Source organism: Sinocyclocheilus rhinocerous, unplaced genomic scaffold, assembly GCF_001515625.1.
Source record: "Sinocyclocheilus rhinocerous isolate Xijiao unplaced genomic scaffold, SAMN03320098_v1.1 scaffold1406, whole genome shotgun sequence".
NCBI classification, from domain to species: Eukaryota; Metazoa; Chordata; class Actinopteri; order Cypriniformes; family Cyprinidae; genus Sinocyclocheilus; species Sinocyclocheilus rhinocerous.
In genome coordinates, this window is record NW_015647095.1 from 336,161 (window position 1) to 350,698 (window position 14,538).

Here is a 14,538-nt window from a genome sequence, read left to right on the forward strand (position 1 = left end):
AAATATAGTCATATATATATATATATATATATATATATACACACACACACACACTCATTAAACAAAGGCTACACCTAGGGAAAAAATAAACGTAGCCTGCTGAACAGTGCACACTTCATGCACATTTATTAATTATCAACATTGAACACAACACAAGCAGCAGCATTTTATGCCACAGGAGGCGACAGAGTTTCACTTTCAAGCTTTTAAGCTTATATGCAAAGCACTCCCAAGCCACATAGCATAAGAGATAAATATAGTCATATATATATATATATATATACACACACACACACACACACACACTCATTAGTATTCATGTATTGTACATAAATAATTATTTACACTTTAAAACAAGATTTGGTTTCACTTTATTTTAAGGTGTCCTTGTTACAGTGTAATTATACATTTAAGTATAGTGATGTGTAATTACTATATGGTTAGGATTAGGGTTTGGGTTAGGGTTATAGGCTACTTGCATGTAATTATGCATAATTTATTGTTATTATAATAGTAAGTACATGTAACGTGTAACAAGGACACCTTAAAATAAAGTGTTACCCAAGATTTATAAAATGGTTAATGAATGAGTGTTAATGAAAACAAATAATAAAAAAAGTTTAATTGTACTAAAATCAAAATGGCACTAAAGTCACACGCAACAATGATACATTCATTCACTCTTCTGCACCACTTCAAATTTAAACACTGATGAGGGAAATTATGTTGAAACTAGACAATGATGAAAACGTTTTACAGTGCAGAAAATTAGCTACTTGATGAGTCAAGTTTATTGTTTTAAAGTGACTTTAAAGTGCGTTTTGACTTTTGAGTTAAAAACAACACTTTTATGATTTCATGTTGCTGAATGGGAACTTGAACCTTGTGGTTGTTTTGTGAGTGTACAAAAACGGTTCAGCACTCCAGCATTTTCTTAAACGCCTTCCTGAAACTATCGTCTAAGAACGCGTAAAGGAACGGATTGAGACACGAGTTGGCATAACTCAGTCCCGTGATAAAATAAGAAATACCTATAACCAGAGGAGTGGTGGGCAAGTCTGAGGTGAGGGCGACCACCGTACTCAGGTGGAAGGGTGTCCAACAAAACAAGCAAACGGCAAGCACGACGAAGACCATCATTGTGACTCGTTTCTTGGCTTTGTCCAGAGCCTTACCATTTGAGTTGAGACGCGTGCGTCTCAGCTTGTAGAGCATCACGCTATAGAGGATGCATATGGTTGAAACTGGAATGACAAAACCGAGGACCAGCGTGTAGATCCGACTGGCTTTGAACCAGAAACTCTCAGGACTTGGGAAACTCAAAACGCAGCTCTTCCGGCTCTCCGCGTCGTCGGGACTCACATAGACACCGGCGAAAACGGTGAAGGGCATCACGATGAGAATGACCAGAGCCCAAACGCTCAGGCTGACCGTTTTGGCTAACCTGTAGGTCCGGTGGGGCATCCGTTTGGAGCGCAACGTGGACACCACGACCAGATAGCGGTCCACACTCATCACAGTCAAGAAGAAGATGCTGGAGAAGATGTTGTAGTGGTCTATGGACAGAATCACTTTGCATAAAATCTCTCCAAACGGCCAGTAGTTTAACAGGTGCTCGGCTATGTTGATGGGCAACACCAACGTGAAAAGGTCGTCGGCGATGGCCAAATTCAAAATGAATAAGTTGGTGACAGTTTTCATTTTAGGCGCCTTCAAAATCACGTAAATAACAGCGGTGTTGCCCGTGAGTCCCACAGCGCAAATGATTGAGTAAATAACCGGTAGCCAGATGTAGAAGTCAGGGTAGAGCATCCACGCTGGAGACGTGCAGTTGGTTTGGTTGTAATCCGGACGGGTCAGATTGCATGAAGATTGCATTGTTTTATTATCCATTGTGCCTTTGAATTCTATTAAAAGCAGCACCTTTTAAAAGTAGAGAAAGTAAAAGTTTACTACAGAAGAAAAACTACATGCAATTGTTGCATTGTTTTCTGTAGAGAAGTCAAATGTTGTTATTGTTTCAGTGATTGTTTACTAAATACATTTGAACTAAAACATGTTTTGCATATATTCGCACAGTTATTCTAGTTTACCTTTTTAGTAAATACAAAATGTTAGTTATGCATTTAAATGTTTAAAACACATAAGAGTTTTGAAATGTAATAGAAAATTCATTGAAGTCAACATAAAAGTAAAAACGTTGAGAATTAGTCAACTTACCTGACAGATCTAGACATACAGGATCTTCTGCTGATCTGCTCTATTGGTATTCAATGGACACTTTGTGGTAAATGGCAGAGCGCAGCGCTTTTACGCGCTCGATTTCACGCACGTATGATGTAAGACAGACCCTGCACCAGTCTTTATATAATTTTCATCTTGTATTGTCCAACAGGAAACGTCTCATAAAGTGCAATTTATCCACTTAGTCTTATGAAATAAAAGACTGTATAGTAGCAGAACATTGTTCTTCTTAGGAGTCAAAAAAGTAAAACACCAGTCAGAACCTACAAATAAGTAAATAAATAAAATAAATGAAAATAGAAATAAAATTTAAATTACATAATACACAAAAATAGGCTAAATTAACAAATCAATACTTACAAGTGGTCAAAGTAGATTTAATCAATTTTTTTTCATGCAAAAGTAAAAAATAAAATTAAAAAAAAGTACTGACCTTTGCATTTTTGATATATGTGAGTGCAATTTTGATATATGTGAGTGCATAAGTTAAGAGAAGTATAGTGGTGTAAATGGGTACTTGTAAAGCCAGGATGCCTGCAGCCTTTTTTTCTGTAGGGGCTGAAATGTCAGCATGTTCAAGCCTTATTTTAATGCTATTTTTAACATAGTTGTTGCCATAGGGATTTACAAGTCAACTTTTTTTCTCACTTACAACCCTCTTATGCAGATGACTACACACTTCAGGATTTCATTTAAATATATTGTTCTCTAACATCAGCATGTTACTCTGCTGGAGCTTTTATCATCAGGATATTATGTATGCAGACACCTGCTGATATGATGTATATGGACATAATTTAATAATGTTTTTGCAATGCTATTTTTACTTTGAGATAATGCATTAGTCTCAATTTCTGCATTAGGCTTTCTAAATATATCATGAAATTAGAGGAATACAACAGTCTTTAAAGCAAGATAAGAAGCATGTAGTGTCTATGTATAGAGAACAAACGGAGAAATTAACCGTGGCAGTACGCCAAGCATCACTGCGGATGTCAGTTCTTGCAAAATATATTTGCAGTTGTCAAGGTAAAGTGTCTAGGTGAAAAATAATATATTCTTCCAGTATTCACATACGGGGCTTTCAGAAATAATTTATGTTTTATGTATAGTAGACCACACCACATATGTAATTTTCAAGTACATTCTATAAAATTAAGTAAAAGCACTTAAGATGTGTGATTTAAGGTAGCTTTCACACCGTAAATCAGAGGCCATAATGTTGTCCCTGAGTGGATGCATATATGTTCTGATTTAGCCATGAAATTATCAATCAAGGTAACACATAGTAATGTGATAGCAACACATGCCTCAGAAAGTCTCAGTTTCTACCTTAAATGTCAAAAAAGAAAAAAAAAGAATGTAAATTAGTAGGATTAAACGGGAGTAAAATAGATGCCGAACACAGTGAGCACTGTGAACTTTTATGATAAGGCCAAAAGAAGGAAATGGAGTCTGGGATGATCGATGGACAGGAAAGGTTGCCAATGTGGAAAACAGATTGTCATGACTCACGACTTGAAGATTGATTTGACTTAGAAGTGGGTGTTGGTGAAGTTTCAGAGGTGCATGGGGGAAGGGTAATTGATCACCATTTTAAAGCTTAAGTTATTAAGTTCTTTTATTCAAACTATGGAAACTACAGCTATTTTTTAATTAGAGTTTGTACATTAAGTGTAGGTTGTCGTGTGTAACAGAACATTATTTTACAATAAAACAAATAAACTGTGACACAAATGTGTTCCAATGTGCAATTAAGGGGAAAAAAAACAGATAAGTGAAGGAAATTTCCTCTTTCTCCAGATTCTGAATCTAATAATCAAAACCAAGTATCCTGATACAGTAATCAAGACATAACAAACATTTATTCAACACTGCAGGTTATTTACAGTGTCATGCAGTGTTAGCAGCTGCATAAAACTAATAAAATATTAATTGCTTATGCAAGACAGTTTGTTTCTGTTATCGTCTGACACTAATGACCTATTTGCAATACCAAAATAATGTCACAAATGCTGGTCTAGACCAGTTCACTACTCAAAATGTAAAATCAACTGAGTACCTTTGGCTCATTTTCATACTGTTTCAATCAATTAAAACTCATGTGTGCAAACTGATCCATCACATTTAAAAACATTACAGTTTGCCCATGTTATACTCTGCCTTGCATGCATTGATTAGCCAATTCAATTCTTCAGCCTTTTGTTGAAGTGGCACAGACCCTGCAATTTTACTTACATTTTGTGTACCAAAACCATTTTAAAACGACTGTTTTGAAAAGTGGCATCAAGGGCACTAACAGCACTGAAAGGCTATGAAATAGGCTATGACATATGTACTTTTTAGACTGTGTAGACAAATGTCAAAACATTGAATTTGCTTGATTTGTATAGTTTTGACAGCAGCTGTGCTTTAATATGTCCTGCCTCAAAGGTTTCATTTATATTAAACGTGAATCAAAGCGGAATAAACAAAAACAAAGTACAAAAGGAGCATCAGGAAGACTGTGAAATAGAACAAGTCACACCTCGTCACCCAGCTCACCGTCTCTCTTTTTCTCACCATCTCTCCTCAGTCAGGTAAACAGAAATGCTTGTAATGACTGTGTTCTTTATAGATGTGATATTCTCTGTGGTGTCAGTCAGAAGAGCTTTGATCTGTGTTAAATATTCCCTCACTCATCTTCACTCCCCCTGTGCATTTCTATATGGTGTCTGATTTGAATTCTTCTTATGTCCTATTGAATTACAGACAGTGTGGTTTGTGATCTCATCATGCCAGCTGATGCTATTCAGGTACCTTTATGTTGAGATGAGATGGAAGCTGTTTCTATTTGTTCTGTCTGGAATCCAGTTTTCAGTAAAGGCCCACAAGTTAAATGCAAAAGGATAATTTATCTAAAAAAATGATAATTTTGTCATCATTTTACTCACCCTCATGTCGTTCCAAACCTATATGACTTCTTCTTTGGAACAAAAAAGAAGATATTTTGAAAAAATTCTCTTTTTTTCCTGCAGAAGAAAAAAGAAACAACAAGAGAGTGAGTACATGATATTTTCATTCTTTTCATTATTTTAAAGATCTGTGCTAAAATCAGGATTTAAAAAAAATATATATTATATTCAGAATATTTTGTTTATACAACAAAAAGAGTAAAAACTTGTAAGTAAATAATCAAAATGTCCTTTTCTTCAACTCTCTTCTCTTTTTCTGTTCTCCTCTCCTGTGAGATAAACATGTGGCCCAGCAGGATGAAAAAAAGTGCCTGTAATGATTTAATTTATGCACATGTATTATTCTGTGACTGTGCATCTACACACTCAAAATAAAGATTCTTTATTGGCATCAATGGTTCTATGAAGAAACTTGAACATCCATGGAACCTTTCAAATGCAGAAAAGGTTCTTTATAGTCGAAAAAGGTCCTTTAGATTTTTAAAATGTTCTTCAAAATGGTTATTTTAGGAACTGTTCACTGAAAGGTTCTTTTGGGAACTAAAAATGGTTCTTCACTGCAAAAACACCCTTTTGGAACCTTGATTTTTTTAGAGTGTATAAAAAAAGTTGCAAAACCTTCAGAGTGGTAAAAGCAAATGTCTTCAGATGTACTGGCAAAATAGGACAGCGTGTCCTTTTCAAGGACAGAGGAAAACCACAGCACAAAAGAAATGTAGGCTGAGTGATGCAGGGCCAGAAAGCTCCACCATATGCGCCATGTTGGAATTTGAGAATGCCAGGTTGAAGTACATCATCAAAGTATGTCTCATCACATGCTGAATTCCCACACCAATCCTTATGAGTGAGGATCTCTGTATTTACAACCACAGCTAAAATCTATTACATGAATGTTGCAAAAACCATGTTTTATCGGTCTCTATTGGTCTTATAATAAAGCAAAAATATGAAAATAGGCATTAAACATACAAATCTTAAGCTGTTCAGATGATACATGTACGTTTACTAGATTCAGACTCAAAGAGACATCTCTCTGCACTATTGACATGCATTAGAAGCAAGATTATAATGCAGATTTAAACCAATTTGGTCACTCAAAAACAGCAAGTGCAGGCAAAGGGAAAATAAATAAATAAATAAATAAAATATTTACTAAGTTATAATCCTTAGATTTGAAATAGAACAATAGTTTTAGCTACATTGTGCACACTGTGTTTTGTATGTTTTCATAAAAAATAGAATATCTGCATTTTCGGCATCATTTTATATCTTTATAACTCTCTATAACTGCACCCCTGGGACTCAAGCAGCTTTGAAATGTTGATGCTTGTTGATGCACTGGCCCTTGATGGCCCAAGCTTTTTGCAAATCTTTATTCAAGATTCCTTCTCTTATTTCAGGGATGATTTATCAAATAAGGCTCTTTAAGGCTTTTTTATTTTATTTAAATTTTTTTTGTATTTACAACCACAGCTAAAATCTATTACATGAATGTTGCAAAAACCATGTTTTATCGGTCTCTATTGGTCTTATAATAAAGCAAAAATATGAAAATAGGCATTAAACATACAAATCTTAAGCTGTTCAGATGATACATGTACGTTTACTAGATTCAGACTCAAAGAGACATCTCTCTGCACTATTGACATGCATTAGAAGCAAGATTATAATGCAGATTTAAACCAATTTGGTCACTCAAAAACAGCAAGTGCAGGCAAAGGGAAAATAAATAAATAAATAAATAAAATATTTACTAAGTTATAATCCTTAGATTTGAAATAGAACAATAGTTTTAGCTACATTGTGCACACTGTGTTTTGTATGTTTTCATAAAAAATAGAATATCTGCATTTTCGGCATCATTTTATATCTTTATAACTCTCTATAACTGCACCCCTGGGACTCAAGCAGCTTTGAAATGTTGATGCTTGTTGATGCACTGGCCCTTGATGGCCCAAGCTTTTTGCAAATCTTTATTCAAGATTCCTTCTCTTATTTCAGGGATGATTTATCAAATAAGGCTCTTTAAGGCTTTTTTCTTCTATTTTCATTTTTTGGTAAACTCATCTTTCCAGCCCATGGGCTTTGAAATCATTTTCAGCCAATAAAAGGCAGAGTGTTAGCACCTCTTTGCTAATGCATAAATGAGTGGTGCTGAGCCAATTTTCAGTAATGGCAGGAAGTGAATGCATTAAAATGTTCTCTCTCTTATTTTCTCCTTATTTCTTTAACAGCGGCAGTCTGTACTCTCGCTCTATAAACAGGCCTCGTGGATTAACAACATTGGTACCTCAGTTAGTACATTTATTATGTGCAGATGTTTTCCAGCAGGCTGTAGGGTTCACTGATGTATTGAGAGTGTCCGTGCATTATAATGTGGACATGTTAGTTTTACACTTGGGTGCCTGTGTGTTTGCGGTTTAGGACATTATGGAGTAAAGATGGAGGAATTTTCACATTTTGAGTGTTATTACAGAGTGCACAGGGCCAGAACTTGCCTTTCAGGACACATAAAATGGATTTGGTTTAACTTTAGGGGTTCTCTCACTGTGTCCAAAAGATACTGCTAACCAATCTCAAATCATAAGGCCTCCTATTCATAAAATCTTCCTGATTAACAGCCCTTGCTGATTTATGCATTTAATAATGTTTGCAAACAGCTTATTTTCCTTTAATGGACTCCCTGCAGTGCAAAATGTATTGGCTGAAATCTAAAAATAACAATAAACCTATCATTTTCTGATTATAGGTACCATAATCATAAATAGCCACGATTGCATTCATAATATTTTAGAAAGAAACACTATTGTTCAAAAACAATCAAATCATAACTGCTGATATCATAGCTTTCATTATATAAAAATATATTATCAGTCTCTGCATGACTTAAAAAAAGATCATTAAAAATATATAAAGCATAAACTCACAGACAGAACTTCATATGCAGTGCTTTATTTGAAAGCAACACATCTGATGACTTTCTCCCTCCTTTTATTCTTAAATCTTGCACTCAAAGAGAAATAAATCTCAGTGAATTAATCAATCAATCGATGTTTCATTGACTCAAAAATGTGTAACTACATATGTGATAATCCTAAATATGAATATACTTTAGAAAGTTTTGAAATTATGAAAGTGGAAAAGGAGTAAGAGAAATTAATGTAACTGTGCAAAAAATAAATAAATAATAGTAATGTGAATCAAAAGTTAATTTAGCATCATTAATTCTTATATTCAAATCAAACTATTTATTTCTAATTTATTTTAGCTTTGGGTTTCATTTCCTTCATTGAGTCTGTTCTGTGTTCATCCATAACTGTCTGGTTTGGTTCAGCTATCAGACATCAAGAGACTACAACGGACAGTCAGGACTGCTGAGAGGATTATCGGTGCCCCTCTGCCCAGCCTCCAAGATCTTTACATCTCCAGAGTGAGGAAAAGGGCTAAGAAAATCACCTTGGACCCCTCACACCCAGCCCACTCTCTTCCAGCTGTTGCCTTCTGGCCGGCGCTACAGAGCACTGACCACCAGAACAGCCAGGCACAAGAACAGTTTTTTCCTGCAGGCTATATTCAGCCTGAACAATTAAACTTTCATAATTATACACCGTCCATCACAACTGACATATACACAGAATCCAAAATGTGTACACTTGTAAACTGGACACTTTGTAAATAACGTATCTGCACACTTATAACATATCTGTACATTTATTTAAACAACTAAAAAAAATGTCCTATACTTCTATTCTATATACAGTAGTATAGGAAAAGGGAAAGTATTCAGACCCCCTTAAATTTTTCACTCTTTGTTATATTGCAGCCATTTGCTAAAATCATTTAAGTAAATTTTTATTTAATTCAGTTTTTTCTTATATTAGTGTTATATTCCATCCCTACTGTGTTATTCCTATGTATGTCTGCACTATGTTTGTACTTTCTTCTGCACTGGAAGCTCCTGTCGTCAAGTCAAATTCCTTGTGTGTGTAAACATACTTGGTAATAAAGCTCTTCTGATTCTGATTCTAATGGGTCTTTTCATTTATATGCTCTGCTTTCTGTTTTCTGTATACTGCAATATTTTAACATGATACTGTATCTAAATATAGATCAAATATAAAGTGGCAAAAAACTAAAGGGAGATTAGATTAATTGAGCAATTTGCCAAATGTTCTCTTATGATGTAACATGTAATTACATATGCATTTTCTTTGTAAAGATCCTCTCCAGATGTATCACATGATTTGTCAGTGAGCTAGAAAGTCCTAAATGATACAAGCTAAATGACAATGTAACAAATGAATATGGCTGAATGCAAATGCTTTCACACAAACAGAATGATGAACAATTTTCTGAAGGAGGATAATGTTCACAATTGAGAGCGATATAGCAATAAGATCTCTGTGTTGCATTTAAAGTTGCTTATGATGTTTGTATGCATGAATGAAGACGTTAATCATATCTGTAGCACGAAGCCTCCGAAAGCACATTCATAGTGGTTGCAGTCACAGGGTCGTGCTCTGCCTTGGAATTCACAACCAAATGAACACAATTGTAGCCATTAATTTTCCCAGATGAAAGGCAGTGTTTAGCATGTTCTTTGCATAATGAATGTGATCTTGAAAAGTTCTTGGCCTCTGAACTAATGAAGAAAAATATTGCTATTCAGTCTGTTGCCTGGGGAACAAGCTCAGCTCACAACATTCTTATTGATGACCAATAACAAAGACTGAGAGCTAACAGAGATGCGTCATCCTTCCTAATCCCTGATGTTATTGCGGTTAGTGCGGTTAGCCTTTTCTCAGCTAAATGTAGAAGAGTTCTGTCCACAAGGATCAAAACGTAGATGTTGTTCTACCTTGTTGTTTGTATTCTGTTGTTGTATATTTCAGGCTGGCAGAGGCAATAGACTGGTCTGCCAGCATTCAGGGAACAAAGGAAGCAGGGATACCTCTAAACAGAATGTGAACAATGACCGAGGATGACACTAGACAAATCATTGGACAAATAACGCAGACACACAGTCTGTCACAGAATTTCAGACCGTCATAAGATGAAAGGCATCACACAGAAGAGGAAATAAATATGAGTGAGAGAGGAGAATAAAAGTTCAATCTAATGAGGACAGAGTGTTTTTCCCCTCTCTCAATATTGAAAGGATTTAAAAGATGAAACGCTCATGCAAAACTAAGGTTGCTCAGGTCAATACATAGAAGAGTCTGGCTTTCACCAAAGCGCATGTCAAAACATGAAGGAAATTCAAACAAACACACATTTACATACTCAAGTTGAAACCTGATTTGCAAGCCCTTTGACAGACTTTTACTGACGTTCTCATTTCTCCAGCAGGGGGCAGAATATTAATAAAGCGGAGTCTCGGCATATCAAGAGGTGGCGCTAGAGAGCCATGTTCAGCTTCACTCTGTTTAAACTAAGGTTGCAAACACTCAGTTAAAAACAATTTGCATTATTTAAATACTGTGCATAAACGTGAAGATTTTTATTCCTTTTACGTCATAACGTTTCTTTTTTTGACTTTGAATTTCAATTATTTACACGTTTTAGATTTTAGATCCCACTTTACATGTCTATAATTAAATCTATAAAGCAAGTAATATACTATTATAGTTTTTATTAATATTTTGAATTAGTCTTTATTTTTAGATTTTCAGTTTTCATTTTTTATTTGATTTAAAGTTTTAGTAATTTTGTTCTGTTTTTGTCTCTTTAGTTTAGTTTTTATTAGCTTTTATTTCATTTTTAAACGAAAAGAAGATCTTGCCTGGGAAACTATATATATATATATATATATATATATATACATACACACACAGGTTTATTCAGTTAACATTTATTTTTATTTTAAGTAACGAAAATTATTATTTTGGTCACACTTTATTTTAAGGTCCAATTCTCGCTATTAACACACCATCAACTATGATTTTTGCCTCAATAAACTAAGGCAAAATAAACTAAGCTGCTGCTTATTCATAGTTAGTAAGGTAGTTGTTAAGTTTAGGTATTGGGTAGGAATAGGGATGTGGAATATTGTCATGCAGAATATGTGCTTTATAAGTACTAATAAACAGCCAATATGTTAATAATGGGCATGCTTATAAGCAGAGAATTGGACCCTATACCAAAGTGTTACCATTCTTTTTAATGGGTTAGTTTTAGTAAACAAACCCTGAAGTAATGTTCCAGTAAGCTTTTGAACACACTTTGTACAGTAGAGAACTGCAAAGTGCACAAATTTGGAACAGCGAAAGGAGCATCTTTCTGTCTCTCGGTTTGTTCATTTGACATAATCATTCAAATGCAGAACAGCTGACACTCTAGCAAAATAAATGGAAATGTTCATACACTAATTGAGATGCACTACATTGCTTGTATCATTATAAGCCATTTTATTAAATGATAATGAGATTTACATTAAAAAGAGATACAAATAAAAAATATCTATAAAAAAGATGCAAATTAGAAAGCACAGACTGTAGAACCAAATGATAATGTCATTCAGTGATGTCATTGAAGCATTGCTCATCTGGACCAAACACTCATTAACCTTGTGGGAAAGGGACAGAGCTCACAGCTTTTATTGAGCTGATACACATGACCTCCGCAAACTGTGTCTATAAGGTTAAAGGAATGTCAGGTCAAAGAGGAAACTTGCATCAGAAGGTCACATGCCACATAAATGTGAGTTCAAAGTCTTCAGATCAACTCAAGCCAGTATTTTTGGACCATCAACTGTTAAATAAAATTGTGTTTTATCTCCTTTAATATATATAATTAAGATTATTACAGTTAACTAAACCTACAACTAAAATAATAAAATAAACGTTTCCTACTTGAGCTTTATCTAAAATAAAATAAAATATAAAAAAGTGAACTACTTGAACTTATTTTATTTCAGATAGTTCCCAAGGCAACATTCTCATTTTTATTTAGTTTAACTTTTTATTGCTTACAAAGTAATAAAAACTATATAAAAACTATATAACATATTAGGGGAAAAAATTTAAATATTAATAAAACCTATAATAGTTTTGCAGTGATATTAATACTAGCCATTACTATCCTTGTGGGTACATTTGGTCCCCATAACGTGGTAAATACCAAGGAACACAGACACACACACACACACACATGCACACACACACACACACACACACACACACACACACACACACACACATATATATATATATATCTGTGTGTGTGTGTACCTGGTATTTATCATGTTATGGGGACCAAATGTACCCACAAGGATAGTAATACCAGTACATTTTGAACTTGTGGGGATATTTTTTAGGTCCCCATGAGGAAACAAGCTAATAAATCATACAGAATGAAGTTTTTTGAGAATCTAAAAATGCACAATGTTCCCTGTGAGGGGTAGATGTGTGTGTGTGTACCTGGTATTTATCATGTTATGGGGACCAAATGTACCCACAAGGATAGTAATACCAGTACATTTTGAACTTGTGGGGATATTTTTTAGGTCCCCATGAGGAAACAAGCTAATAAATCATACAGAATGAAGTTTTTTGAGAATCTAAAAATGCACAATGTTCCCTGTGAGGGGTAGATTTAGGTGTAGGGCGATAGAAAATACAATTTGTACAGTATAAAAACCATTACGCCTATGGAATGTCCCCATAAAACATGGAAACACAACATGTGTGTGTGTGTGTGTGCGCGCATAGAGAAGTGAATTGTAAAATATTTATTTGATCATTATATGTGTGTAGATGCGTGAAGCACAGTGAATTATGCCTGGCTCTGCGGTTCTGTCAATGCGCGTTGTGATGAAATGTCATCCACGCATCAAAGATTCCGTTGGGATCGTATCAAGAGAGGTTATCTAATGTGACAAAGCACAGAGTTTCTCTCAAATACATCAAGCATTATTTGGTTTACAATATTTAATCTTCTTTCATTTAATCTGTGAGGAATGTCAACGTAAAACAAAGCGCATATTATCACTGCTCCTCCCTATGGAGTCCGTTATGACTGTCATCCCGGCATCCATTGTGCAGACAAAAGAAAGGATGACCACAGACCGATGCGTTGCTTATCTCAGTTCAGCGGTACAGTTGATAGGCTTTCAGGTCCTTTGTGCTGCCTTTATGGCACAGGAGTCATTCACAGGCCCTGTTGTCTACTACACGCCTGAGGCAGATCCTCTTCACTCTCTTCTTTTCCTACTTTTCCCTTATCCCTCACTCCCGATTCCAGGAGCATATGTCACTTGGAAGTGCTCTGCTAATTAGAGGGCTCTTTTGTCTGTGGGTTTCTCTTTTCTCTGCTCTTGTTGTTGATGGTATTGCCACTGGAGTATCTGTGGGAGTCCTGCCGTCCCGACAGAAGGTTTTTATTGGACTCTTAATGAGTTTACCTCGGGTGGTCTCCTCTGCAAACCTGCACCTCTCATTCTGTGCCCAGAGTGAGCAGAGCCAGATTTCAGCCATCAGGGCCTCTTATCTCTTCAATTCAGGGTGTTTAAATGTGCGTATCTGTGTGTGTGTCCTGCGCAGGGACACAGGGAAGTGCTTTATCTCAGGAATATGAGCTTTATACAAGCTCAACCTGATCGTTTTGACAGTGCAGCACTTTACAGAGCACACAAAAATGTGAGCGTGAGGAGAATTGTCAACAGTGCCGACTTGATTTCTCGTTCTCTTGGGAAAGTGGCACGTGTGCCATGTCACAACTAGTAAATAAGAAGTGACCCTCAGTGACCCTTTCCTGGCATTCTCTAGGGTCATCTCTCCTACAGCACCTGCTCTCTAAAATAAAGAGATCAACAAAGGTCACGACCCCTGTGTATAAAACACGTCAGTAGGTCAAAGGTCAAGCATTGACTGGTGAGGCTGTCCCAAAGTGACTCCGATTCACTGCGTCCAATCGTAACGTGACCCAGAAGCATTCAGTTCCCTGGTGGGCTGATGGGACATGTCAGAGGTTCTGGTTATTAGTTTGGGACATTTGCTATAAAAGTGTGTTTCTGATAAAATTCTGTAAAAAAAATAAAATAAAGGTCTTGTCATATCATCATAGAAATGAATTTGTGAAGGAAACTTAATACATGTACACTACCATTAATTTAATTTTTTTAATTGGTCTTTTTTGATCAATTTGAGGGTTGTTTTTTGTTTGTTTTTGTGTGTGTATGTTTTTACACACACACAAAAAAATATATTTTTTACATTTTATAGAAATGAATTCTTTCATTCAGCAAGGATGCATTAAATTGATCAGAAGTGATGGTAAATACATTTATAATGTTACAAAGGATTTCTATTTCAAATAAATTCTGTTCTTTTAAACTCTATCC

General features: G+C 35.3%; 1 pseudogene; it reads right to left on the bottom strand.

Annotated features, from left to right (window-relative positions):
* Nucleotides 1-915: 915 nt before the first annotated feature.
* On the bottom strand, nt 916-13,672 carry LOC107708773 (neuropeptides B/W receptor type 1-like; annotated as a pseudogene).
* Between the last annotated feature and the right edge of the window lie 866 nt (nt 13,673-14,538).